General features: G+C 50.1%; 1 protein-coding gene across 18 annotated transcripts in view; it reads right to left on the bottom strand.

The window, feature by feature from the left end:
• MYT1L (myelin transcription factor 1 like) overlaps nt 1-26,838 on the bottom strand; it is a 422,156-nt gene that overhangs the window by 353,591 nt on the left and 41,727 nt on the right. For all 18 annotated transcript variants that reach the window (XM_027077770.2, XM_027077768.2, XM_027077773.2 and 15 more), the window contains exon 2: nt 24,469-24,562. The gene's annotated coding sequence lies outside the window, so the exon portion shown is untranslated. The remainder of the gene's footprint in view (nt 1-24,468; nt 24,563-26,838) is intronic.

The following is a 26,838-nucleotide window of genomic DNA, read 5'->3' as shown; positions in this document are numbered from 1 at the left end:
GCACTGATGCCATCTGAAGTCGTATTTGCCAATCGACGCTTGATTTGCAGGCCACAGAGTTGGCGAAGAAATGGTTGGAAAATCAGCTGGCTTGAGATGTTCAGAAACTGCAAATCTTTACAAAAGGCCGAATGAGGAAATCTTCACAATAATTGAAACGATTTATGATTTTAAGCATCGCATTCACCCCCTTCTTGAGACTCAAGAGCCCAGGACACCTGGGAGCTCTCCAAGAAGCCTTCTCGCCACACACAGGGCTGGTCTTCCGAAGTGAAGACTGATTCAGAACACAGACCTCTGGATCGGGAGAGCGACCGACCGGAAGGAGCGCCCTCCCCTGCGAGTGGCCTTTCTCCCTTCCGCTCATTTTGCACGAGAAGTTGCAGCAGTGTCCCCTTCTGAGCCCTGCACGGTGCTGTGAGCCTCTTGGGCCCATAGGGATAATTCCCACCCCGTCTATGGGCAAAGTCATGAGGAGATCGCAAAAGAAAATTCCAGACAAAAAAGAGAAGTGAGTCCTGAGTGTGTCGAACACCAGGAGTCGCTTCACCATTAGGTCAGACCACACTCGGCAGGTCAGGCCTGGGGTCCAAGGGGGAGGGTGGTTTGGGGTCTGGGTGCCTCCAGGCACATCACCAGCTGAGCATGCTACGTCAAGTTCGCTAACCTTTCTGACAGGTGTTTATCTAAAAACAAGATGCTAATAATATTGTTTAGGGATCTCATGAAGAACAAGTAACCTAACCTAAGACGAAAATGTCTGGAGATGGCCAGGTGCCATCAGGCAGCTCCTGCCCCAGGTCGGGCCCCCAGACAGGTGCCGAACGCAGGGCAGGGCAAGGCCTTCCAGCCAAGGCTGTGGGTCCTCCCGGCGCCCAGGGGCGCGGCCTCCCCTCCGCAGTCACTGTGTCCTCTTGGAGCCTGAGTGTTTTCAAGTCCACACCACCAGCAGGAGAACGTGTCACAGGAAAAGGGGGCTTGTAATTGGAGTAATTAGGTTTCACACCTCTTAGTTGACGTGCGATCCTAGCAAATTGTCCAACTCGGGGCCTCAGTGATCCCACCAACAAAATGGGCACATGAGTAACAACATTTCACAAAGTTTCTGGGAGGAGTGGAGGAGTGAGAGAAACACGGAAAAGTCAGAGGGGCATGTACCCGCTGCGGTGTAGATGCTGCAGGGGCGCTGCCCCGTCTCTCATGACAACGGCTGTCATATCAGATGGCAACGTCCAACCAGAGACTGAGCCCTGTGATCCTGACTTCTACCCCACAGCTTCCAGAACCATGTGCGCTTCTAACTGTGAGCGATTGAGAACAGGGTCATCACGTACTCTGGCCTAATCCTCCTTAAACAGGGGGAGTACTTTGGAATTTCCTCCTTCCTTCCCTCCCTCCCTCCTTCCTTCCTTCCTTCCTCCCTCTCCTGTCCTTCCTTCTCTTCCTTCCTTCCTTCCTTCCTTCCTTCCTTCCTTCCTCTCTCCTCCTCTCTCTATCTCTCCTTCCTTTCTTCTTACAGAAGTTTAATTTACTATAGAATCAGTTTTTCTTACATTACCTCCAAAGTCTCATCTACCTAAATTTCCTAAAAGGAATGCCTCCCAATCTCCTCCAGTCTGATGTTTACAGTGGAAACACATTTCCCGTGTGTGCAGCACAAGTGCGTGTGGAACCAGAACAGATAGGGTCGCAGATCATCCGGTGAGCCCAAGGAACAAGGAAGATGGTTCCCTCTGTTTTGTTGTGTCATGCGAACCTCTTGTGGGACAGCCAGGCTCCTTGCCTGTCCCTGGGGACCATGGGCTGTGCCATGTGCCCACTGCTCCCAGGAGGCAGCCTTGGCATCTTGGAACAACTCGTCTCTGGGGTGTGGTCCATCATGTAGGACGTCCCCTGGCCTCCTGGCTCCATGCACGTGGGCCACCGCATCCGAGCCACGACCCTGGCACATCCCCACCCGCCTTGCTCCCCTCGCTGCGTTTCCTCCCAGAGGTTTTTTCACCTTTTTTTTTTTTTTTTTGGTTTTTCCAAAACACATCTCCCAGAGGGTCTCCAACTGTTGTGTTTGTTTCTGTTTTTAGAACATGGCTCTTTGTGATTTCTTCCCGTTTCGTTATTCTTGGAAATGATCAAGTCAAAACAAAAAGCTACCTTTCAATGTACTAATACACTTATTTCTTTTGATATTTTTATTTATAAACCTGATTGGAGCCTTTTATAGCAATCAGAAGTGACAGGGGACATCATGAGGGACCGATGGAACGGTGCTATCTCCTGAGGCCGACAGAAGCCATTTGAATGGGACTCAGAAGACAACTGCTCGAGGCTGGAGGCCCCACGGTGGCCCAGAATGGCTGCTGTCTCTGGGTGACGCTGGGGCGCCACGGAGGGCGAGCTGGCCAGCCAGGCCGTCGGCGGGGGCACTTACCGTGCTTGTGCGGAAGTGAGCACAGCGTAAGTAGATGGGAGAGCTGTGTGCCCAGCAGCCCAGCTCCTGCCATTAAAACATCACGCTCGCGGAATCTGGAAGCCGCGGGAGTGTGGGAAGTGGCTGGACCGTGGCTTGTGTCTGGCAGGATGACAGGGACAGAAACCTGCCGGGGACACTGGCGCTGTATGTTGTCGTGATCTTTCCTGGAGCCAGTCAGAAAGGAAAGCATACACAGGGAGCGCCCTCCATTCCTCAGAGGAATAAAAATAAATCCAAAAAATTCACATGGAAACAAGCTGGAATGAGATGAAATCCAAGTACACTGACTCATGGCCTTTGCAAAATATCCTGGACAAGATTTGTTTCTATACGGTGCGGTTTTGAACAGCAAGGTTACGTGATAAAGCAAGGGGCTTGGAGAGTAGCAGCGGTCGTTCTGTGACCCACTGACAGGGTCGGGCATCCCCGGCTGTGGCGGCAGGACGCGGCGCTCCCTGTTCTGTGTTCTTTTGTTCCAACACCTAGAACAGCCTGTGGCATATGGCAGGTGCTGAGTAAGTTTCTGTGTAAAGAGGGAGGAGGGAAGGAAGGAAGAGAGAGAGGGAGGAAGGAGGGAGGGTATGAGGGAAGGAGGGGGAGGGAGGGAGGAGGCAGTGGGGAGGAGGGAGGGAAGGAGGGAGGAAGGAGGGGGAAGAAGGGAGGAGGGAGGGAAGGGAGGAGGCAGTGAGGAGGGAGGAATGAGGGAGGGAGGAGGGGGGAAGGGAGGGAAGGAGGAAGTGGAGAGGAGGGGGGAGGAGGGAGTGGAGGGAGAAGGGAGGGGGGAAGGAGGGAGGAGGAAAGGAGGGAGGAGGGAAGGAAGGGAGGAGGCAGGGAGGAGGGAGGAATGAGGCAGGGAGGAGGGAGGGAATGGAGGGAAGGAGGAGGTGGGGAGGAGGCAGAGAAGGAGGGAGGAGGGAGGAAAGGGAGGAGGTGGAGATGAGGGGGGAGGAGGGAGTGGAGGGAGGAGGGAGGGTAGGGAGGAGGAACAGAGGAGGGAGGAAGGAGAGAATGGAAGAGGTGGGGAGGAGGGAGGGGAAGGAGGGAGGGGGGGAGGAGGGAAGGGGGAGGGAGAGAGGAGGGGGGGGGAGGGGGGGAGGAGGGAGTGAAGGAAAGAGGGAGGGGAGGGTGAAGGAAGAGAGGAGGGAGAGGGGGGGAGGAGGGAGGGGGAGGAGGGGGAGGGAGGGAAGGGAGGACGTGGGGAGGAGGGAGGGGGAGAAGGGAGGGAAGAGAGGAGGGAGGGGAGGGAGGAGGAGGGAGGAGGGAGGAATGAGGGAGGGAGGAGGAGGGAGGGGGGAGAGGAGGAGGGGGGAGGGGGAGGGGGAGAGAGGAGGGAGGGAAGTAGGAGGGAGGAAGAGGGAGGTAGGAGGGAGGAGAGAAGGAGGGAGGGGGAAGGAGGGAGGAGGGAGGGGAAGAGAGGAGGGAAGGGGAGGAGGAGGGAGGAAGGAGGGAGGGAGGAGGGAGGGAGAGGGAGGGAAGAGGGAGGAGGAGGGGAAGGAGGGAGGGGAGGAGGGGAGGGAAGGAGGGAGGGGGAAGAGAGGAGGGAAGACAGGAGGAGAGAGGAATGAGGGAGGGAGGAGGGAGGGGGAGGAAGGAGGGAGGGGAGGGAGGAGGTGGAGAGGGAAGGAAGATCTTGGGGGAGTGATAAGGAATGACCCCAGTGGTTCATGCATCTCCCACATCCTCTAACTTCCTCAAGTCTTTATAAATTTTCCAGTTTGTTTTAAGGTCGTGATGTATCAGAGTTTTCCATCGATAATTATGAGAGCTCTAATTTGAAGATTGTTCAGCAAACCAAATGACCAATCATTTCTGCCCAAATCCAACCAAAGACTTAAAAAAAAATGCATGGTGTTATTTTCTTCCACGGGTTGTGCCATGGGCAGAGGTGTCTTATTTCCAGTGACCTGGTGGGTTCGGGGCCCGTGCGGCAGGCACTAATGCATGTGTCAGGGGTAACAATCTAGCTCTTCAACCAAGAAAAAATAGCACCAAGTAAGTAAATAAAATTATTTTTTTCTCAAAAGGCAGAATGAAAAGCACAAGTGAATGTTTCCACTATAAAACACATGGAAATTAATAATTTTAAATTAGAATTATCACTGCCCGTGGAGAGGGTAGTTACATGTAATTCTTCCCTAAATGACTGAATGTAACTCCTTTTTTTGGCTAATTAACCGATTACGGTTCCCACGAAGAGTCCCTCTTTCACTGTTTAAGAAAATAATACACTTTGAAAATGGAAGGAGAGCAAAACGCTATTGGCTTGGGCCCCGGCCTGGCGCGCGAGCTCTGGAGCAGTGCAGACCTCCCGGGACCCGCCCGCGGCTCCCAGAAGGAGGGACCCCGTCCCAGAATGTGCCCGCAGATGAGGGCACCCTCACCGTGTAGGGTAGATAAACACCTACAGCGTGTGGTGCAGGGGGATCGTGCGTGTGGCGTAGACGGTATTTCGAAAACTATCTCTGTGCACAGATATTAAGCAACCTGCTGGGTCTGGAGGACAAGATCAGAACCCGGATTTGCAGGGACCATATCCCTACTTTCCTTCTCTGACCTGGCCCGTTACCTGCTGCCCCTGGGGGCCCTGGCAGGGAGCCCTGGCAGGGAGCATCACCCTTCGCCTTGTGATCTGATCCTGAGGCTAATTAGCCTTTTGTTCGAGACCCGGTCTGCCAGAGGCCCTGAGGCCCCGCGTACCAGGGGGCAGTGTTTGTCTGCGCTCCCCGGCAGGCCCAGGCCGTGCAGCCTGACTCCCCGTGTGACTTCATCCTTGCAACTATTTTCTCTTGTTTTGTTATTTTATTTTTTAAAGTTCATTTGTCTTGAGAGAGAGAAAGAGAGAGAGAAAGAGGGGCAGAGAGAGAGGGAGACAGAGAGTCCCAAGCAGGCCCTGAGCTGTCTGCACAGAGCCCAACATGGGGCTCGAACTCACGGAACTGCGAGATCATAACCTGAGCTGAAACCAAGAGTCAGACGCTTAACCGACTAAGCCACCCAGGCGCCCCGACTCCTTGCAATAATATTATGATGTGAGTCTTTTATCCTTATTCCGTCCTTGGAAAATGTGGGACTCAGGGCTTGTTAGCCAAGAACCCTTTGCTAGTCCGCGGTAGGGCTAGGATTTGAACCGGGACCCAACTGACTCAGATGCTCACCATTATGTCGGCCCCAGACCCCCAGCACTGGGTGCTTGTTCTGCTTCTGCCTGTGGGGCCCACGCCAGGCTGGCGGGTGGGGGCTGTGCCCCTCCTGGGAATCTGCTGTGGAGACCAGGGTCCGTGCTGTCCACGACCCTCCCTGGTTCTGATGGTTCCCCTTATTCGCATCTACTCAGCGTCCCGTGACATCACTAGAAACACCAGAGAATAGCACTCCGGCCTCCTCCCAAACCTGCGGTGACCCCGCACTCAAGGTCACTGTTCGTACGTCGCTTTACGGAGGGGACAAAGGTTGAAGAGATGAGGCCACCACCTGACAGTCAATCAGCTGAGGGAATAGCGCATCCTTCCGCCGGGGCTGATTTCGATGGACTTAATTCCACGCTTCCTCACCACCCTGGCCCGAGACCTGGAGACGGCAGGCGCTCTTTTCCCTGCACGGCTGGGTCACGCGTGGGCTGAGGCCCGTGCCTGGGGCGAACGTGCAACGGGCACGCGGACGGCGTGGTGGCATCGGGCCCTGGGTGCCCCTGGCAGGTCGCTGCTGACGCTGAGTCGGGTGCTGGGGACTCACAAGCGCCTGGAGGAACTTAGCGCTCCTTGGCGGGAACACAGAGAATCACACACAGCAAAGCCCAGTGGGCCTGGATAGGTTTGCCAACGTTTTTTTTTTTTTTTTTTTTTTTTTTTTTTTTTTTTTTAGCCGTTTCTGATGCGTAAGACACCGGACCGAATACTGAAGGAGACGCGACCATGAGATAAAGGGAAGATAAGCAAAAGTGTCACACGTGGGGGCAGGCAGATTTGGCTTCAGATTCCTGCTCTCCCAACTCAAATTTTTTTATTGGATAACGGGGATAATGCCTTCTAGCTTTTGAAGTCGCCATTAGAGGTGAATGAGCTTATGTAAGGGAAACACCTCGTGCTTTGTCTGCCAAAGAGAATAGGCAGTGTGTGGGAGCCTGGGTTATTTTGGGACACTCTGAAGTCCACATCCAGTGGCACCCACGACGGGACACGGTGCCAGGGCATCACAGGGGCAGAGTGTCACATGTGGGGGCTCGGCTGGGTTTGCCTCGTGCAGCCCGATCGGGGCTCCTGCTGGACAGCGGCTGAGGAAGTTCATGCTTTCAGGTCACAAGCTGTACAGCTGCAGGACCGTGAGCAAATTATCCAAGCTTGTAGCAAGGTTTCCTTGTCCGGGAAGCGCTGACGGGAAGGCCGCACGCGTCACAGGGCGTAGCAGGCAGTAAACGTAACACTAAAACACGAGGAGCGGTTCAGGTGCGTGGAGGGCAAAGCATTCAGCTCTCGATGGTGACGGCGAGGATGCTGAGACCGTGGATCTGAGGCCTCCCTGGAGGAGGTGTTGGTGGAGGAAGCGAAAGGTCGAAGGACGTGAGGTCTTAGGTGGGGGGTGGTTCGCAAGCCGGCCTAAGTGGGGTTGGGTGAGGGGGTCTGGCTCCCGGGGGCGTTAGAGGCTTGCTGGGGGCCGACGAGAGTGTCACACACCATGTGCCAAAAGCTGAGCCCAGCCCTCAGCCACCTTCCTGTTCCCAGGGTCCCTGCGGGAGCTTTCCCAGCAGGGTCGGTGATGTCGCAGGGGCTCCGCGACAGGTACGAGAACCACGCCCGGTTCCCACATCGGCGCAGGGATGCCCAGTGAGCTCACCCAACTCGACGCAGCCCACGGTGTCACAGCCAGACTTGACACTGAGGTCTCCTTGGGTTCGATGTCTCTGCTTCTTCTAACACACGACCCCTCGGGACTAACCCACCCGAGGACAACGGAAAGCCAGTGGGACTGGTGCTGGGAGCTCTGGGCGGTTCCGCGCGGTAAGTAAGAGCGCGGTATTCACGCCGGCTCTGCAGTAAGACCCCACGGGGTGTGGCCGCGGCACGTGGAAGGCGATGAGTCCCTGCAGCCGCGGGACTGTGGGGTGTGGCGGGCGGGGGCCCCGCACCGGACTGTGGCTGACACCACAGTGTCACACCACTGTGTGCGCCAGGGGTTTTCGAAGACATCCTCAGGCGGGGTCTGGGGAGACCGAGGCAAGCCGACAGGCCGGAGGTGCGACCCCGCCAGGGTGGGCTCGGTGGAAGAAGACGTCAGTGGGACGCGCTGGGCTTGGGTGTCCGTGGGGCGTCCTGCGGAGGGGCGGGGAGTGGGGTTCTGCATTCCCGAAACTCCAGAAAGAGATCTGAAATCTAGCCCTGCAGATGAGAGGTAATTGCGGGGCAGACGCCGCCCCGAAGCAAAAGTCCAGGACGAGGAGAGGACAAGGCCAGAGCCTCTGAAAGAGACGTTGCACCGCCACACCACGGGACGCCCACGGAGCCGACACGTGCTTCGGATGCCTGACCTGAACGTTCATTTAAGATTTAGTCCTTCTGGTTAATGTTAATAAGGAGTGAGATCTGGGGGCTCGCGCCTGGGACTTCCAAGCCGTTAGAAAGAGATTTATAATATATAGACTTAGAATGAGGTCATTTTTCAATTTCCCAGAAGCCTTCTATGTTTGATTCATGCATATGCCTACTTTGGATGGAAGCATTTTATTTTCTGAACTCCAAAGGATCCATTTCTCTGTCATTTTTAACTAGGAATGAAAGGTAATGATCAAATATGGAAAAAAAGGGCACCTCCAAAATACAGAAATTTAATTCCCATGGACGTTAGTGAACAGAATCAGCAGATGAGCAGAACCACACTCCCGCGGATTTGCACTTCACGGTGACCGCTGTTCCTATGCGCGGGCAGAAGCAGCCCACGGAGAAGGAGTGGGGAAGATGGGTGGGAAACACCTCCGATCGAAACACAAAATGCTATTTCAAGGTCCAATTCTCCACATTTAGACCTGGCCACAGCCTCTGAAGATTACCCGTGAATTTCTTATGTTGAAAGATAGCCAGATGTATACAAAAATCAGTGTTAATACCAACACTAGGCAATTAGGAAGAATGTTTAGAAACCACCATGGTGACTGAAACATTGTCGGATGGAAAGCGATGGTAATTAAGTTCAGTTGGGAGACAGACTGTACCAGAAAATCTGTGAGAGGAATTCTCTTTTTCACTCATGTCCAATACAGAAGCATCCTCTCTTACTGATGTGTGTCAGCCTTGGAAATAGCCCATGGCAACGGTCTTGGCTGGTTTCCCTTCATAACAGTGCAAGCACACCTGGGCCACACAATCCTGCATTGCATGTTCAGGGAATTCACACTCATTTAATTATTAGCCTAAGTAAAATATAATTACGAGGGTAAGTCTATAGGGAAGAGGGAAAAAAAACACAAATAACCCATTCACAAGGCCAATAGAAGTGACCCTTTGATTAGCTCCTTCTTGGTTGATCCCGGGGCCGGCCCCCTGCACAGACTTCATGCCCTGTGCTGAGATAGGGCTGTTCAGACACCATGCGCTGTGTCCCCTCTCACCACAGCCAGGAGCCACATCTCGGTGACCAGCCCCGGGTCTGCCCTGCCCAGCAATGTGCTTCCCCCAGGAACTATCACTCAGAGTTCCCAAAACTATCTTGTAGGCAAAGAAAGAATTATCTTAAAGAAACCCCGAACCAGTTTAGACCTATTATTTTATAAAATACGATGAAAAAGAACTTCTGGAAAAGCGAGCAGCCCTTGAACGTCATGTCGGTGCCTAGTGGTCAAGGACGCTGCTAAAGGTGACCTCCCAGGTCTGTGCTCCTCCGGACGTGCATGGACAGCACAGGCCGTGGCCCTGTCCGGGGCCCAGTCTGCAGCTCCCCTCCCCCCCTCCCTGACCTACAAAACCAAGGAAAAACTCCCATCTCTGAAGGGTCGTGAAGGCCGCATGAACTCATGGGTGTGGAAGCTTCGTAGCCGTGCAGGCTTTAGGACCCTGCCGCTACCGTGGCTCCTTCCTGCCCCTCTTGCCCTATTGCATGATGTCCAGGTGCCAGTGCTTTGGGCTGCAGGACAGGTCCCAGCAGGCTGACCTTTGCAAAGCCAAGCACTACCGAGGTACCTCTGCTCAGCAACTCAGCAACCTCTAGGAACCCGGGGGCCGTCCATCGCGGCTCAGGCACCCAGCGCCCTCAGCCTGTTACACTCGCACACCTGTCACCTTGCCCTTTCCCCCTCTGCCCCGTGTCGGGCAAACAGAACAAGGCTTCGGTGTCGTCGGGCACACCTCGATCCTCTCAATGTGCGGCAGCCCCTTCTGCCTGAATGTCCTTCCTCCAACCGACAAGGGAGAATCTTGGCCGGACCATTTGTGTGAGGTCTTCCCTTTTGATTCTCCCGGCCGAGACGATCTCTTGCTCCCCACGAGTCGTACAGTCCCTTACCAACTTCGCCAGAGGCCCTGATGGCTTCCAGTCTAGAATGAGAAATCATGTGTCTGCACGCACACACGTACATGCTGGGAATCTGCGTGTACAGACGGCAACAGGCTGGGAGTTTCCTGGATTTGCTTCACCACATTCCCTCAGTTATTAACATGGTGCCATATATACTCACACACAATTACTTATTCCCTCTGGAATACGTTTTCAAGTCTCCAGCATCTGCCAGATACAGGGTTGGCACAAAGACACAGGGAGAAAACCGGCACTTGAGTCATGGATCTGTCACACTCAAGGTTGGCCCGAAGAGGTGACAAAGAAGCAAAGCAAAAATTGTAACCAATCTCCCCTGGTACTCATGGCGTGCAGGCATTCTGGAAGGAGAGCCATGAAAGGACGTGATGGACAATATACAATCAAGCAAAAGCAGTTAATAAAGAAAATACAGCGTGGCCTCCAGATGCCCTGGTCTCTGGCCCGAGATCAGCCACAAGGCATCACCGTGTCCCCACTGGGCCAGCTCAAGGCTGCAGGGACAGCATCCAGGGGTGTGTTAATAATGACCGTCTTCTTTTTAAAATTAGCTACAGCTTACCCCCAATTCATTTTTCCTTCCATCTGCTCACTTAGCTGACTCTATTCTGCCAGAATATACGAATCCCTCACCAGTGCCACAGGATCTGTGGCTCATACCCTGCTTCCTATGTCCTGCGAGAGTGATAGAGACATGGCAGGCTATGTGGGGGCCTGGTGGGAAGGCCTCCCCACCCTTTCAGATCCTGTGCCTGTGTGTGCACCTGTGTGTGTACCTGTGTGAGCACCTGTGTGTGTGCACCTGTGTGTGTGCCTGTGTGTGCACCTGTGTGTGTGCATCTGTGTGTGTGCACCTGTGTGTGCGCCTGTGTGTGTGCACCTGTGTGTGTGCACCTGTGTGTGTGCCTGTGTGTGCACCTGTGTGTGTGTGCCTGTGTGTACATCTGTGTGTGTGCCTGTGTGCCTATGTGTGCACCTATGTGTGCCTGTGTGTACCTATGTGTGCTTGTAGTGTGTGCATCTGTGTGTGTGTCTGTGTGTACCTGCATGTGTTTGCACATGCTCACCATCAATGCAATATGTTCCATGTGCAGGGTTCTGACATATAGCAAGGGATTAACAGCTGACCTGTTTTGTTTCTACATTCTTGGTCAGGTCACAAGGGAACATGGTACCTAGACTGTGGATTTTTAAATGAGAACTTTGGAGAACCCCCGAAGTGTAACAAGTCTGTCTTCAGCACAGACCGAGAACACCCACTTGAGAACTTGCCATGGTGCCCTCTCGACTGTTTACTCCAGGTAACGAGAGGCGGTGTCTTGCATTCATAGAACGAGGTTCGCACACATAAGCAGCGATAAGACATGAGAACTTGATGAATCAAAATGCTCCCCATCCCATTTTTTAAAAACATCCGTACCCTGATGTCCCATACTATCGTTAGGAGTATTTGGGAGTGTGCAGTTCTGGTCACAGGAGACCTTTACAGGAGGAATTGTTCTATGTTCTCTGGAGAGAAAAAGCAGACTCTGTCGGCCAGGCTCCCTCCCTGAGCGCAGGCACCTGTTGGGTCGTCGGGTCAGGGTGACCTGGATGCTGCAATGAGACAGCACAGGCCACGCAGCTGGGAGAAGGTGGATGTGTGTTGTCGAAGTCTTGGAGGTGGGATGGCCACGGGCGAGGCTCTGGGACTCCTGGCGGCACCTGTGAACCTGGCCGCAGATTGCCCCCTGCTCTCCGGGACCTCACTCGGCCTTTCCTCTGTGTGCGGAGACCCAGGCACTGCTGCATCTTCCTCCCGCAAAGACCCCAGCCTTATGGGGTTACACCTCCCTTTGACCTCATTTAACCTCACTGACCTCCTAAAGGTTGCACCTCCAGATACACTCACGTGTGGGGGTAAAGGTTTCAACATCTTAATTTGGGGGACATAACAGTAGGGTTTTGTAGTAAGTAGGTAGGTGCACAGCAGCTGCTTTCAAAGGGAGACCCCGAAATCCAAGTGCTTTCTGAGGGTGAACACAATTTTCACGGAATCGTGCAGGGCCTTGGCCAGGCCCTGCCTGCCCTCCTGACCCTTGTGCCCGCCTGGACCGCGGGCAGCCAGGAGCCCCTGCCCTGCCCCAGCACCGCCCCCCACTCCCTCCTGACCTGGGGCTCCTCCAGCACAGCCCTTGTCCTCACCGCCTCTCCCGCTCCTGCCTGACCTGAGTGAGGCTCTGTGCCCCCACGGGCCACCTGACAGGGTGGGGTCCTCACGTACCACGGCTGCTGGGACACCTTTGATCTCCACCTTTAGGTAAATCAAGCCCGGCTCCTGGGGGCCTCGTGCACTGGGCCCCGCCAGCTCGCAGCCCCTTCTCAGGCGTCTTGGCCTCGGGGCTGCTGTTCCCCATCAGGAGATGCTCACCATCCGCCTGGCACACCTCTGCCCATGCGTGCTCTTCCCTTCCTCGGTCACACACTTCCATGGCCCTACATCAGACCTGTTCCTCCTGCCGCTGGCTGGGCCTTCGCAGGGCCTGGGTCTCCTGCACCCCTGGCCAGCCATCACCTTCTGTCTTCCCCTGTCCTCCTCCCGCAGCACCAGTCCCGGCCTTCCCGCCCCGCTGCTGCGTGGCTCCCTCCCGGAAAGTGGTTAATAACGTTCAGTCGCTCGGGGTAAAAACTCAACTCGAAGAGAAAGGAGCAGACTAAGAAGGTGAGTTTTAGGTGAGGCTCCAAAGACACGTAAGGGCGATTACCGACAAATACAATGTTCGGGGACAGAGTGGATGGTGTGCACACGGAGCAGAAAGGGGACTTTTCCAAGCCCGTTACACTCCTATAGGATTGGGGGTGATTTTTTTTTGGAGCTTTTTGAAACTGTCTTGTCAGAAAGACTAAATTTTTAATCTGCAAAGGGTTCCATCTCCCCAGAAAGCGATCCTTCTAGGAATCAGGCATTTTCCTGGCACATCAGCCCGGAAGCTTCCGCAGGGAGGCGGTCAGGCTCAGGGCACACGCACCCCCCGGCCGGTGAGCAGCGCGTCGGGCAGTGAGCCACTGAGTCTGGTTTGCTGCACGTTTGAACGATTGTTATGGAGAGATTGGGTTATAAGAAGAAAAAATTCCAGAAAACAGGGGCTATTATCACCCTGTGAGTGTCAGGAGGCGAGGGCGTTGTGTACACGGGCTTTGCATTAACCCACAGGAGTATTACTGCGCGTGAAAATTAGTATCTGTGTTCGTTCTGGAATGTTAGACCTTGTGCCTCTCTCGTTAAAATACAAAATATGATCTCCAGACCTCTCAGAACACTAACCAAATAATTATGAAATGAGCATACAGGAAAGATATATGTATCCCACATACAAAGGAAAAGGGAAGGAAGGAGGGAGGAAGGGAAGGAGAAAGAAAAAATTCATGTATTCAAAGTGCTCAAATGTAATTTATTTATAACATAAATTATATTTTCTTCCAGAAATTTTTAGGAGAGTCAGGGAAAGGGACGTTCTTAATCACTCTTAAAATGTGAAAACTCTTAACTTCTATTTTCAGCAACCCCAAATTGTGAGTGTTCGTGTTCTAGGAGATTTGGGCTTTTCCATAAAGCGATTTCTGAGGCTGTAAAGGTCTGGTGTGATTAAAGCACACTTTAAAGTAAACACTACATGTGACCGCTGACCATAAACTCACAGGAAGCAATGTCTTCAGCAGCACCACGGTGCGTATGTAGAAAGTCTCCTGCATTCACCGTCGCATGGCATCCCAAAGCCACCACGTACAATTCAGAGGAAGGACAGACACAGCCTTACGTGTGAGTGCCCCACAGAGCACGTCTGTGGGCAGACTGTAGCCAGAGCCCCAGGCTGGGTCTGGGGTGGTTCTCACAGCACGTGGACAGCGTGACCCTGCTCTGCGTGGTGCGGGGCCAAGCAAACCCTGCTGATCATCACGCAAGAGCACCGTCAGTGCAGGCGGGAGCTGGAAGAGGGCGCTGCAGGGGAGCAGCAGCAGGGGTGTGCTGGCGTGAGGGAAACGGCGTCTAGGGTGCTCTGGAGGGGGGACAGAGCCACACATGTACCTTTGAGCCACACCTTGAAGGGTGACTGGGCTTCCGCTGGGGAACCACCTTTGCAAAGGAGATCAAAGGGTATGTGTGCGTGTGTGTGTGTGTGTGATGGGTATGTATGCGCACATGTGTATGCACGCACACTTGTGCATGTGTGCACGCACGCCCATGTATGCATGACACATAAACACACGTTTTTGCTCACGTGTCTGTGTATGTGGGCATGCACATGTGGATATGCATGTGCACACGTGTAAGTATATGGGTGTTTATGTGTACATGTGTGTGTTCCTGTATATGTGTGTGCACGTGTGTGTGTGCATGTGCGTGTGTGTGTGTGAGCATTATACAGCAGAGATGTGAAGCTGAGCTGTGCTGGGCCGTATTGTTCAGTACTCGCATCTAAAAGTGTCGGTTGCACCTGCAGTGAACATAATTGATTTCTCTCGGGTCTGTTGTGCAGCCTGTGACTCTGCCCTGTGGGCTGCATCTGGTCCTAGGGTGCTGATTTCCCCTCTGTGTGATGCTCCAGGAATCAGTACCCAATTCGCCCACAGGGACACCGGTCCAGTATCTGGATGAGAACAACAAAGCCACAGAACCCCGGGCGTGGGCTCAGACACTGACCACTGTGCTCCGTGCTACATCAAGCTGGCGTCATAGAAACACAGGTGCTGCCCTGGGGGGTCTTCTCCACCTTGCCAGTGTGGTCCAGCCACTCTGCCCTCTAGTTCAAGCGCACCGTGGGTATGCTCTACTCCTACACGTACTGCCCTTCTCCGTTGCCTGTAAGATAAGTTCCAAACAGTCTGTCGCGGGTAATGTCCTTCCTCCCCCCGTGTCAGCCTACTGTTCTGCCTGTGCCTTCCACACTCAACAGGCCTGTCCTCCACAACATCCTGCTGCGCTCCCCCTGCTCCTTAGTCAGGAGTTGGAACACCCCTGCTTACTCTTTAGCGCCATTCTTCCCCCCACGAGGCACCTTGCGTCCCTGCTGTGGCTTATCTCCAGTTGTGTTTTACTCATCTGGGGGCTTGTTGGGGTAGTAGGAGCTCCCAGAGACCTGGGTTTGGGGTTCCATATATGGCAGCGTCCAACACGATGTAGGTGCCCGGGGTCTATGTGTTGAGGTGAGAAAATATTTCAGGCTTCCTATTCATCAAGGTTTGTCTACGATTGAAGTTAGAAAAGATTGAGCGTTGTTCCAGTAAGCCGCATAGAATGTGATGTTAAAGCAGGGCACACAGTCTGCCATACCCTCACAGTGCCTTCCCAGGGGACAGAGCCCAGACCCCATGGACATCGGGAGGCTGCCTCTCAGCTGCTAGTCACATCCACCATGAACAGATACCTGAGGACTGACTAAGCCTGCGCCACCCTAGTTTAGTTAAGATAGAGATTATTGGTGCTGACTGAGGGGTCTCTATTCCTCTCATCAGAATTATCTAACTTATTACACTATTCATCCAGCAGATTTTTGAATTTTACAACTGTTTTAGTTGATGTAAAAAGTTCTTTTGAAAATCCTGGCAGATGATATCACGACTCTATAGCCGGGCGATCAGAAGACGCCAGGGAACACAGAGGAGACGCCAGTGGTCTTTCTGCTGCGACTTTCCACTCCCCGTGGCCATCTGGATCTCCTCCCGTTCTAAATTTTTTTTTTCAACGTTTATTTATTTTTGGGACAGAGAGAGACAGAACATGAACGGGGGAGGGGCAGAGAGAGAGGGAGACACAGAATCGGAAACAGGCTCCAGGCTCTGAGCCATCAGCCCAGAGCCCTATGCGGGACTCGAACTCACGGACCGCGAGATCGTGACCTGGCTGAAGTCGGACGCTTAACCGACTGCACCACCCAGGCGCCCCTCTCCTCCCATTCTAGATGCTCCTAGCGCTGGGCTCTTCCAGTCGCTGTGTGCCACCAAGCCACAGAGAAGTTTGGGAAGGCAAAAGTTCACAGCAGCATTCACTTGCTTCAGACCGACAGTTCATGGAATCTCCTCTCTATGGGGTGCTATTAGCATCTCTCATTCTCCCCTTGTCTTGTCTCTTTGTGACTGCTTCTTTCCTCCATTATGTCACCGTCTATTTGATCCATACCTTCCAAGAAACGCTCCCAGCTCTGTGCTTGGAAATGAGTGTTCTCCCTCCAGGTTGCGAGCTCCAGTCTGCGTACTGAGCATCACTGCTTCTGTTTTTCCGACTCACCTGCTAGGTCCATGTCTCACTGCTAGATCCCTATCTCATCTGCTAGGCCTTGTCTCAACTCTAGATCCCTCTCTCACCTCTAGATCCTTGTCTCACCGCTAGATCCCCGTCTCACCACTAGGTCCTCGACTCACCTCTAGGTCCTCATCTCACCTCTTGACTCTTCTCTTACCTCTAGATCCTCATCTCACCTCTAGATCCTCGCCTCACCTCTAGATCCTTGCCTCACCTCTAGATGCTCGCCTCACCTCTAGATCCTCGTCTCACCTTCCAGATCCCTGTCCCACCTCTAGATCCTTGTCTCACCTCCAGATCTTCATCTCACCTGCTATGTCATCGTCTCACCTCTAGATCCTCGTCTCACCTGCTAGATCCCTGTCTCACCTCTAGATCCTAGTTTCACCTCTAGATCCCTATCTCATCACTAGATCCCTGTCTCACCTCTAGATCTTTGTCTCACCTCTAGATCCTTGTCTCAGTGGCTAGATTCTTGTCTCACCTCTAGATCCTCATCTCACTGGCTAGATCCCTGTCTCACCCTAGGTCCTCGTCTCACCTCTAGATCCCTGTCTCACCTCTCAATCCCCATCTCACTTCTCAATCCTTGTCTCACCTCTAGATCCTCATCTCACCTCTAGATTCTCGTTTCACCTGCTAGATCCCTGTCTCACCTGTAGATCTTCGTCTCACTTCTAAATCCCCGTCTCACCTCTAGGTCCTTGTCTCACCTCTAGATCCTCATCTCACCTCTCGATCCCCATCTCACCTCTAGATCCCTGTCTCACCTCTAGATCCTCGTCTCACCTCTAGATCCCTGTCTCACTTCTAGATCCTCGTCTCACCTCTAGATCCCCGTCTCACCTCTGGGTCCTCGTCTCACCTGCTATATCCCTGTCCCACCTCTAGATCCTCGTCTCACCTCTAGATCCCTGTCTTACTTCTAGATCCCCATCTCACCTCTAGGTCCTTGTCTCACCACTAGATCCTCGTCTCACCTCTAGGTCCTTGTCTTACCTCTAGGTCCTTGTCTCACCTGCTAGGACCTCGTCTCACCTCTAGATCCTTGTCTCATCTCTGTATCCCTGTCTCAGTGGCTAGATTCCTGTCTCACCTCTAGATCCTCATCTTACTGGCTAGATCCCTGTCTGATCTCTAGGTCCTCATGTCACCTTTAGATCCTTGTCTCACCTCTAGATCCCTGTCTCACCTCTCAATCCCTGTCTCACTTCTCAATCCTTGTCTCACCTCTAGATCCTCATCTCACCTTTAGATTCTCATTTCACCTGCTAGATCCATGTCTCACCTGTAGATCTTCGTCTCACCTCTGAATCCCCGTCTCACCTCTAGATCCTCGTCTCACCTCTAGGTACTCATGTCACCTCTAGATCCTGACTAAATTTCCAGAATAGACATCTTTGCTCATTTTCTCATCCCTTCTCTCGAGGCACAGTGATTTGTACAAAGACATTGCTCGAACATGAGCCTTGTGGAAATCACTTTTTGTTCAACTGGTGAAACAATTGAAATGATGGGAGACCCTCACAGTTGACCCCACGTTGGACTGAAAGGAAACACAGACCACACACTGAGGGGAGACAGCACGAATGGAGAGAACAATACACACTCCTTGTTACATGCACTTTTGTGTCATGATGACCTCCACTTTGCGGAGGTGAGTGTGGGTTCTTTCAAAAATACAGCTTTCCAAACCCTAATACTGGTTCCTTTCTGAGAACATCTCAGAGTTAGGGCTTAAATAATGTGGGAAATGGAGCAGTGAAGAAAGAAAAAAGCAGTTAAAAAATGTTCAAGCCCTAGTCAGTGTTGTGGCTAAACAGTCTAATCGGGTCCTTCTTTGAAAAAAAAAAATCAGAATATATTCCTAGCAAGTTTAACAGCCCATTTTTGTATCAATTATTTAAATACCTTTAGAAATCTATTCATAGTTGCAAGTCACAGAAAAGTTACTAATTATGAAATCAATTGTCTTTGATTTTAAAATAAAGATAACTATTCATTCCAAAATATTTTTACATACAAAATAAAGGGCTTTTTGTCACAGCAATTGCCAATATGCAAACTTCCAAGTGGAGAAGGAACACAAGAGTTCCACCTCTATACACATTGGTGACTGCGAACATATGTGGGTGCTCTGCTTATCAGGAGGGACCTGTGCGGTTCACATGTAATGGTGCTCGCAATCTCCACAATTCTGTGAGGTCTGGACTATTGTTACCCATATTTTCCAGGTGAGAAAAATGAGGCACAGAGAGGAAATTTACTCCCAGGGAACACAAGTTGGATGTGTTCCCTGCAGGTCTGATAGAGAGGATACCTCTGATTACTGTGTTCTACAACTTGGCATTCATTGAAATATTTTACTACGGGAAAACTTTAAAACTATAAAAGTAGAAAGAAGAACATGACAATCCCCCTGCCAATCAGTTACAACAATGTCACTTGGCCAATGTCATTTCAACTGTATTGCCATCCAATGACTATTTATTTCTACATTATTTTGAAGGAAATACCAGAAAGGATATAGTTTTACCTAGGAATGTTTCAGAATGCAATTCTAAAATACAAAAACTCTTTGAACAGAGTCATGAGACTATTTGCATATGTAAAAAATTAGCACTAATTCCTTAATACTGGGTAGTTGATATTCTAGATGCTGTAAATAGTTGATGCTTTAAATTCTAATCTAATGTATGAGGTCCCAAACTTAGTCAGGTGAAATATACTTTTTTCTTGCTGTATTTTAATACTTTTATTCACATAAAAGTAAACATTAAAGATGGTGGAGGAATTGTAAGGACACAATATCACTGTGGCCCAGAGGGCCAGGTCCTATGGACAGAGGACACACACCACCTGGGACCTTGCCTACGCCAGAGGACACCCCTCCTGTTCTTATCCTAATCTCGTCACACAAACACTCGGCCTGGTCTGGTCCCTCATGACTCCCCCTTGCCCAGCTCCATCAGGGTGCAAGCCCCCCGAGGCCGTCTCTGCATCCTGTCCCCGCATTGTAGCCTCTGCATCACTGGGACTTTGGTGTGACCAGAGGAGGCAGTTCTGGGCCACCTCGTGATCACTTTTCACCCCAGCCACTTACAAATGACCCTTATGGTACAAGTGGAAACCCCTGGGTGGGTCTCTGTTTCCAGGCCTCTCTGGTCACACACTAGCATTTAGTGCCCTGTCAGTCGTGACACTGGGGGGAGCCTATGGGCTTCTGGCCCAGGCACAGATGACAGAATTCTCTGTGTTCCAGGACTTGAACACAGGGTTGGCTTGTGCTGTATTTCAGGACTTCCCCTGTGTGGGACTACAGCCTACAGTGTGGAGGAAATGCTGTCCTCTTAACTACCCAGGTGCTATGTTGCCCGGATTCTGTGGTTGGAAGCAGCAGCAGGAGGAGGGGTGGAGGGGAAGAAGGAAGGAAGAAAATCAGACTCCTGAGCAGGCTCCCAGTGGCCCTGTGGGGTGGCCAGCTCTCCTCCCACCAGCTGCTTCCCCTGCATGCTGGCTGGCCCGTTTGCCTCCAACTGAGTGGAAACTTTCCTTCCGGTTCCCTCTACCAGTCTGCGCTAACGAGGGTTTCTATTTCCATCCCCAAATCGTCAAACACCGGACACTGGACACTGGACAACAACATTTCCTCTCACTCCTAATCAGAGGACATGACAGCACTATCAGCGGTCACACTTGAGTGATCTTCTCGCCAGAGAGGCAGACACAGGTGTGTGGTATAAAGTTAGGGACGCAGCCACAGGTAAATGAGACAAAAGCTTTGATGTGGTAAAGTTATATGAATATAAGATAAATAAATATAGGAGTTAGTACACATAAGTTTCAGAAAAGGAGAAAATGAATAAATAATAAATATAATGAGCCAGGAAACTTGAGAATAAAAAGTAAGACAATGTTCATGGACAACCGAACACATTTGTGGACTAAAATAGAAGCATGACATTTTCTAAGAAGGTTTTCTTCACAGAGGGAGAATTTCAAGCATGTAATATTCTTTGCTCATCTGAAATCAGCTTTGGTCATTTTAGTGAATCAACCACACAAACACGGGTTAAGCGTCATTTACTATCTGGATTGGGCAGCTCGCACGTTTATGGACTGATGTGTTTTTTTTTTTTATGTTGTTTGTATATTTTTCATATCAGTACAGTGGGTGTTAGGAGGTATGTATCTCCAAGACAACCAGACAGTGGAAAAGGGATTTGGAATTTACGGTTTGGCACACATCATAGAGGCTGGCAGTGCAGACGTGGGTCCCTTCAGCCCAGACTTCAACTCAGGTTCCGACCTCTGCTTCAGCTTTGTCCTCTTTAAAATGGGGGTGATGTTTCCTGCCTTGAATAGTCGTCTTGAGGATTAAGTCAACTGATGGATGTCAGCCTCACGGGCCACAGTCACAGCACAGAAGTGTCTGCTATGTGTGCCGATTCTCTTCCAGAAAACAAGCCCACACCCTCAGGCATTAGAGCTGTATCATCCAAAGCTCAGGCCCCCAGCATGGGATTCCGACCTGTGATTTTGGGGTTACAGCCTCTGCACAGGTTGCTGTGTCCTTCATTTTATAGATGAAGAGAGTGAGTCCGAGGAAAGCTAAGTGGCTTGCCTAACGTGGCCCATGTGGGGCAAACACCTAGGCTGTCCTCCTTCCATGGCAGGTTTTCCTTGTATACTAGACTCACACACCATGGCAAGGCTTTTCCTGTCACTATCACTAAGAGTTTGGGGCAGATGACTTTTGTTTCCTTTTTAATGAGATCTTTAGTAATCTGCATGAAGGTGGGGGCGGGTGTCTCTGTCTTCATGGTCCTCAACTAGCCTATGTGGTCAAAATTGAGGCCAAAATTCATGGCTTTATAGAAACTTAGCAGGCTGACTAGGTAACAAACAGTCCCATTCCCTTAGAAACGGTGAGTTATGTAACTTGCATACTTAGGAAACAATAACTACCATCAAATATTTGAGATACTGTCATATGAAATAGAAATTAGTCCTCAGCAGCTAGAATGGTTCCTGACCAGAGCAGACTCTTACAATATATCCCTTGAATTGGATTGAGTTGAACTTATTCTATACGTTTCCAGAAGCTAAAGTTAAGAACAATAGGTACATAACATAAAATGGTAATTTCACTTTAAGAATATTATGAATAACACTCCAACCCTCGACACAACCCAACAATGGGATGGACTGCCTTGCTGAGTGGGAGGCTTTCTGTTCCCAGTAACGGTCAAGAAGGCAATAGAAAAGTTCCTTTTCAGGGGCTGGCAGGGTGGGGGCAGAGTGTTGGTATAGGACCCTCAACTGTGTAGTAGAATGAACGTGATACAGCTTTTCCCTAATGGTTGTGGATCTTGAAATACTCAGATTCAGACACTAAGAATAATCACGGTCACTGTGTTAAATGGCTAATAATGAGAATACATGTATATATTTCGAGATTTATATATATATATAAAATTTTTAAGTTAATTTATTTTGAGAGAGCGTGCAAGTCGGGGAGAGGCAGAGAGAGAGGAAGAGAGAGGATCCCAAGCAGACACCATACTGTCAGCACAGAGAGCCCAACGCAGGACTTGATCTCGTGCACCGTGAGATCATGACCTGAGCCAAACCAGGAGTCAGTCACTTAACCAACTGAGCCACCCAGGTGCCCTGAGATTATTTTTTTAAATTTTTAAAAAATGTTTTAAATTTTTTGAGGCAGAGAGAGACAGAGCACAGGCGAGGGGCAGAGGGAGACACACACACAGAATCTGAAACAGGCTCCAGGCTCTGAGCTGTCAGCACAGAACCCAACGTGGGGCTCAAAGCCACGAACTGTGAGATCACAACCCAAGCTGAAGTCAGAAGCTCAATGAACTGAGCCACCCAGGTGCCTCCTGAGATTATTTTTTTTAAGGCAAATTTGTTATTGTGCTTTTCATAGTATCACTGCACTCAATGTAAGTGTGCATTCTATATATATATATATATAGATATCTATATATATATATATATCTATATATAATGCATTCCATTACCAAAAGCTGAACCTGTCACAAGTGCAGGCTACTCCGTTATTCACATATCAGCTGTGTCTGGCATTGTCTTGCTTCGTGCCTTACACACAGAAGTTCAGTGAACAAAAGAGCAGAAGTGTAAGGTTTGGAACTGAGTTCTTGGGATTTGGAATACATGTTGAAATAAAATCTCATGCTATTAGATTACTTTTTCCTAAAAGTACGTGCAGTTGACGTAAAAGTTGCACATGCAATGACAGACCATTCCAACACGGATGCTGAGCTATCTCGAGTCCCGGAGCATGTGCAGTCCCAGGACAAGACGTCAGACTGGAGGAGAATTTTGAAAGCATTGTTATCTCAAAAGCCTTCAAGTGTATATATCCTTTGACTACCTGTTGCCGTATGAATTTATGTTAAGGGGATAATTAACAACGTAAAAAGTTTTAGGTAAAAGATTGGTCATTAAAACTCTTTCTATGAAGCAAAAAAAAAAAAAGCCAACTGATGAAATTATAATAGAGGATTAGTTAGATATATTTAGTGTAGCCATAAAATGGAATACTATATGCTATGGAAAATGATGTTATAAAAATATATTTATTGATATAGAAAGATATGTATATGCATAAAATAAAAAGGAGTAAAGAACAAAATTACAGTATAATCCATCTTAATTTAAAATTGTATGTGCAAGGAAAACAGTTGCAAAAAATTTTGAGCCAACATATTAAAGGCAGTTATCACTGAATTCTGGTATTTTCAGCGTTTTAAGTTTTTTATGAGATAGATACATATATGTGTATGTGTGTGTGTGTGTGTGTGTATGAACACTGATTTCCTACATGGGCATACAGCAGTTGTGTAAAGAAAACTCAAATTAAAAAACTCCTTTAGCTTTGTGGCAGTTCAATACTAGTGGGAATGACAACATTTAAAACATAAGTTCCTGACCATGTTGTCACCAAAAAGTGAGGGAGAAGAGAGATGATGCCTTGAAAAGGTGTAATTTTGAACAATTAAAAATTAATGGTGTGGTAGATAGAGAATGTCAGGTCCAAATGACTGGCTCCTTTCTGAGTCTTAATGGGGATTAGATTTGTCTTATTTACGAGAGTTTCAATTTCTCAGTCCCACCCCCTCATCACTGGAAGAGAAAGCAGAGTCCAGAAAAGTCGAGTGTGCACTTCAAGGTCACAGGACGGGGACAAAACTCTCCCACGTGCTCTGGTCAAGGTTACGCTGCTCAGTAATAGAGTTGGGAATGAGCGAAATCATACCTCAGATATGTTTTACAAGAGTTACAAATGACTGTCCAGGACGTACCACCATGGAAAAAAAGACACCTTGGGGTCAAAACGCGGCTGCAACCCTGAGTGTCACCTGGGCCAGCTGTCCCCCTGCCTCATCCCCAGCACCGTCATGTCTGCAAGGGCGTGATGATGTGCCCTTTTTAAGGCTACCGCGAGGATTGAAAAGGGGACGAGTCAGGAGTAAGACAACGTGGCTGACAAAGCCTGTGATACGTGCTTCACATTATCGACAATGTGCATCTCCATGTGGAAATCAGCAGTAAAGAGGACTTTCTCAAAAGAATAACCCATTCTTTTTCAAAGTCGTCACTGTTACCCTCCATGCTCTGAGAGTGTCACACGCTGCCTCTGAGAGACAAAGGGAGTGCCAACACGTCCAGGCCATTCGCGGGCCGGTCGGCACTGCCCTTTCCACCAGCCAGTCTACACAACTCCCTGAGACCCCAATTAAAGAATCTGGGCACAAGTCATGTGAAACTTATCAGGCACCATACACATATCATGAAGGAAAAATTTTTAAAAATTAAAAACATCACGTTGAAATATAAATACACCTTTTGGTTAATGCCCCCGTTTAATTCGGCTTGTTTCGGAAATACTTAGATTACCTACAAGCTCCCATCAGTGTAAAGACACAAGAAAAAGTGATAGTTGATGTACCAGTTTAACATGCATATTTAATCAACTAGACAATAAAGTAAAATCAAGGCATCTCAATATCAGAACCAGCAAGAAATGCTGGTAGAAAAGAACCCTTTCTCAACTGGCCTAGTTCGACATCACGCACCAGCACATCCCCAATCCTTGCTTTCAGGTAACATTCCTTGCATGCCTAGCAAAAGTACACGGCCCGTCGTATTAACATACCACAGTCTACGACTCTTCCAACGTCAGCATCGATGGCACAGACGTCCAGACGGCAGCTGTGTGCTCCTTGGCCTCAGCCTCTGCGTGAGCTTCTCTGCGCACAAGAGAGGACAGAAGAGGTGGTTAATGGAACTGAGGTCACCCCCTTGAATTGATGGGACAGAGGGTGTCCCTACATGTCTGCCACTCCCCTTAATGCAAGGAAGACCATGCACGCAGGCCTCACACTCATGGCAGTGCGGCTTGGGCACAGTCCTGGGCCTACACAGCCCGACTGTACCCTTCAAAGGCGTAGTGCCTTTGAAATCGAAGTCTGCTCTTTAGTAACAATTAAAGGACAAGGTCAGGCGTGTGAAACTTGAGTCAGTCCTTAGGCCTCCGGCCTCTGTACAAAGACCACCAACAAAGGGAGAGGACTCAGAGATGAGCCTAGGTGCCCGGGACACCACTTGCCCATCAGGGAGTAATCACAGACATCCACAGAAGGTTCCGGACCGTGGGGTGTGCACGCCCGCTTGAAATATGGCAGCGGGTGGGATCGAATAAGAATCTCAGAATCAGGTTGCTTGCCTGAGGCCACATGAGGACTAATTCTACAATGGAAATAGGAGCTTTAAAAAAAAAAACAGAATAAAGAAAGATGGGAAGAGGAAGGAAGGAAGTCTGATATTTCCCATTTTCTGGGTGTGCTCAGAGAAGTGGGGGCCTTGAAGGGAAAGAAAGGAATAGAGTTCCTTTGGAACATTAATTCAACTTTTTCTAACCACCAAGCATATTCATTCCAATTTTAGCAGCTCTGTGGGAGGAGATAAGAAGCATGACATTGTACGCGCTCAACTTTGCTTCTGTTCTGCGCCTCTACCTGGGACGCCCTCCCTGCGGGTCCCTACAGCCCTCCCGGAGCCACACTTTCCACTGGGGAAGTGAGGAGACTCCAAGCCTGCCTGCTCACAACGGCACCGACGGAAGTGGCCACTACCGACCATTGGCCTATGAGAGGCCGGGCTCTGCATTAGAGGCTGGGGGCCCACAGTCCCATTTTGCTCAGGGCAGGACGTACCATTCCCACTTGACGTTGGTTCAAGGTACCGTGTGGCGCTGGGACACACAGCTAGCACACAAGACCAGCTCTCTCTGACTTTAGCGTTCTTTCTACATCTCCGGGCTGCCCTCCACCGTCCCAGCCCCACGAAAACGTCATCCTGGTTTTTTTATTCTCTTGGAAGGAAGCATTTAGTCCTTTTGAACACAGCCTGGTTCACATGCAGAAACATTCGCTTGTGTCTTCCAGGGCAACACATTGTTATTAAATGTGGAGACCATTTTGGATCACCCCCCAGATCAAATGTAGCATGTGACCAATTTTAAAAGGGGTCACGAAGGTATCAAGTTTCTGCTGATTTCTAATAAATGGGAAAAATAAAACAGAGAACCCATTAGAAGCTATTTAAGAGAATTTCAGGCCTTGGAATCTGACTTTATTACCGAAAATGGCATTAAATCTAGTTTCTACTTGGGTTAGAACATGCTTGCCTGTTGTGAGTCAGAAGTAAAAGTTCTGATGGCTCCAAGTGGCCCCATATGGTTCCCTGTACCAGCACAGGGGAGGCCACCTGTGAATGACACTGACCCAGCCGACTGGGGAGGGCGGAGCCAGTACATGCCTGGGCCTTGTTCTGTCTCCTTTAGCTGAGCGATTCTGTGCAGGGAAGGGGCAAGGGCTGCATGCAATCCTGAGGGCGGGGAGGGAAGGGCGTGCGACAGGAGGACAGGCTTTGTGTCGAAACATCTTTGCTGAGGTCTATCTCCCAACCCACTCAGAAAGAGAAGTTCATGGCGAATGAATAGAATTAATGCTCACGTGATCAAGTAAGGTGTAGGTCTGTGTGTATGTGCGTGTGTGTGCATGTGTGCATGTGTGTGTGCACACAACACACTCATTTCACCTAAAATCACCATTGCTTTAATTTGTTTTTAGTCAATTATCTTTCTTTTTAAAAACTCAGTAAGTCTATAGAAGTTTACATGACTTCACGTTTATCAAAACAGGGTATCGGATTTTGAAATGTTGGAAAACATTGCCTAGACTCCAACTTATTCAGTCCACGGTCTTTCGCATTTCTTCTTAAGGCCAGAATAGCCAGCATCCCGGCTCTAATGGTCTGTGCAGATACTCACAGCCACGTGAGTTAAAGAAGCATGAACAAGCATGGGTCAGCCCCAGCCTTTTTTTTAAGTCTATCTAAAAATATGAATAATCTAATTACTGTGGATGGAAAATGACAGCATTTCAAAAGCTTTGGGCGAGTTTCTCACTTGTAAAGTGGGAATAATGGATTAGAGAGTTTTTGACCTCTCTGATTAAGCTTT

This window comes from Acinonyx jubatus, chromosome A3 (assembly GCF_027475565.1).
Source record: "Acinonyx jubatus isolate Ajub_Pintada_27869175 chromosome A3, VMU_Ajub_asm_v1.0, whole genome shotgun sequence".
In the NCBI taxonomy this organism is placed as follows: Eukaryota; Metazoa; Chordata; class Mammalia; order Carnivora; family Felidae; genus Acinonyx; species Acinonyx jubatus.
This window is presented reverse-complemented; position numbering and strand designations above follow the sequence as displayed.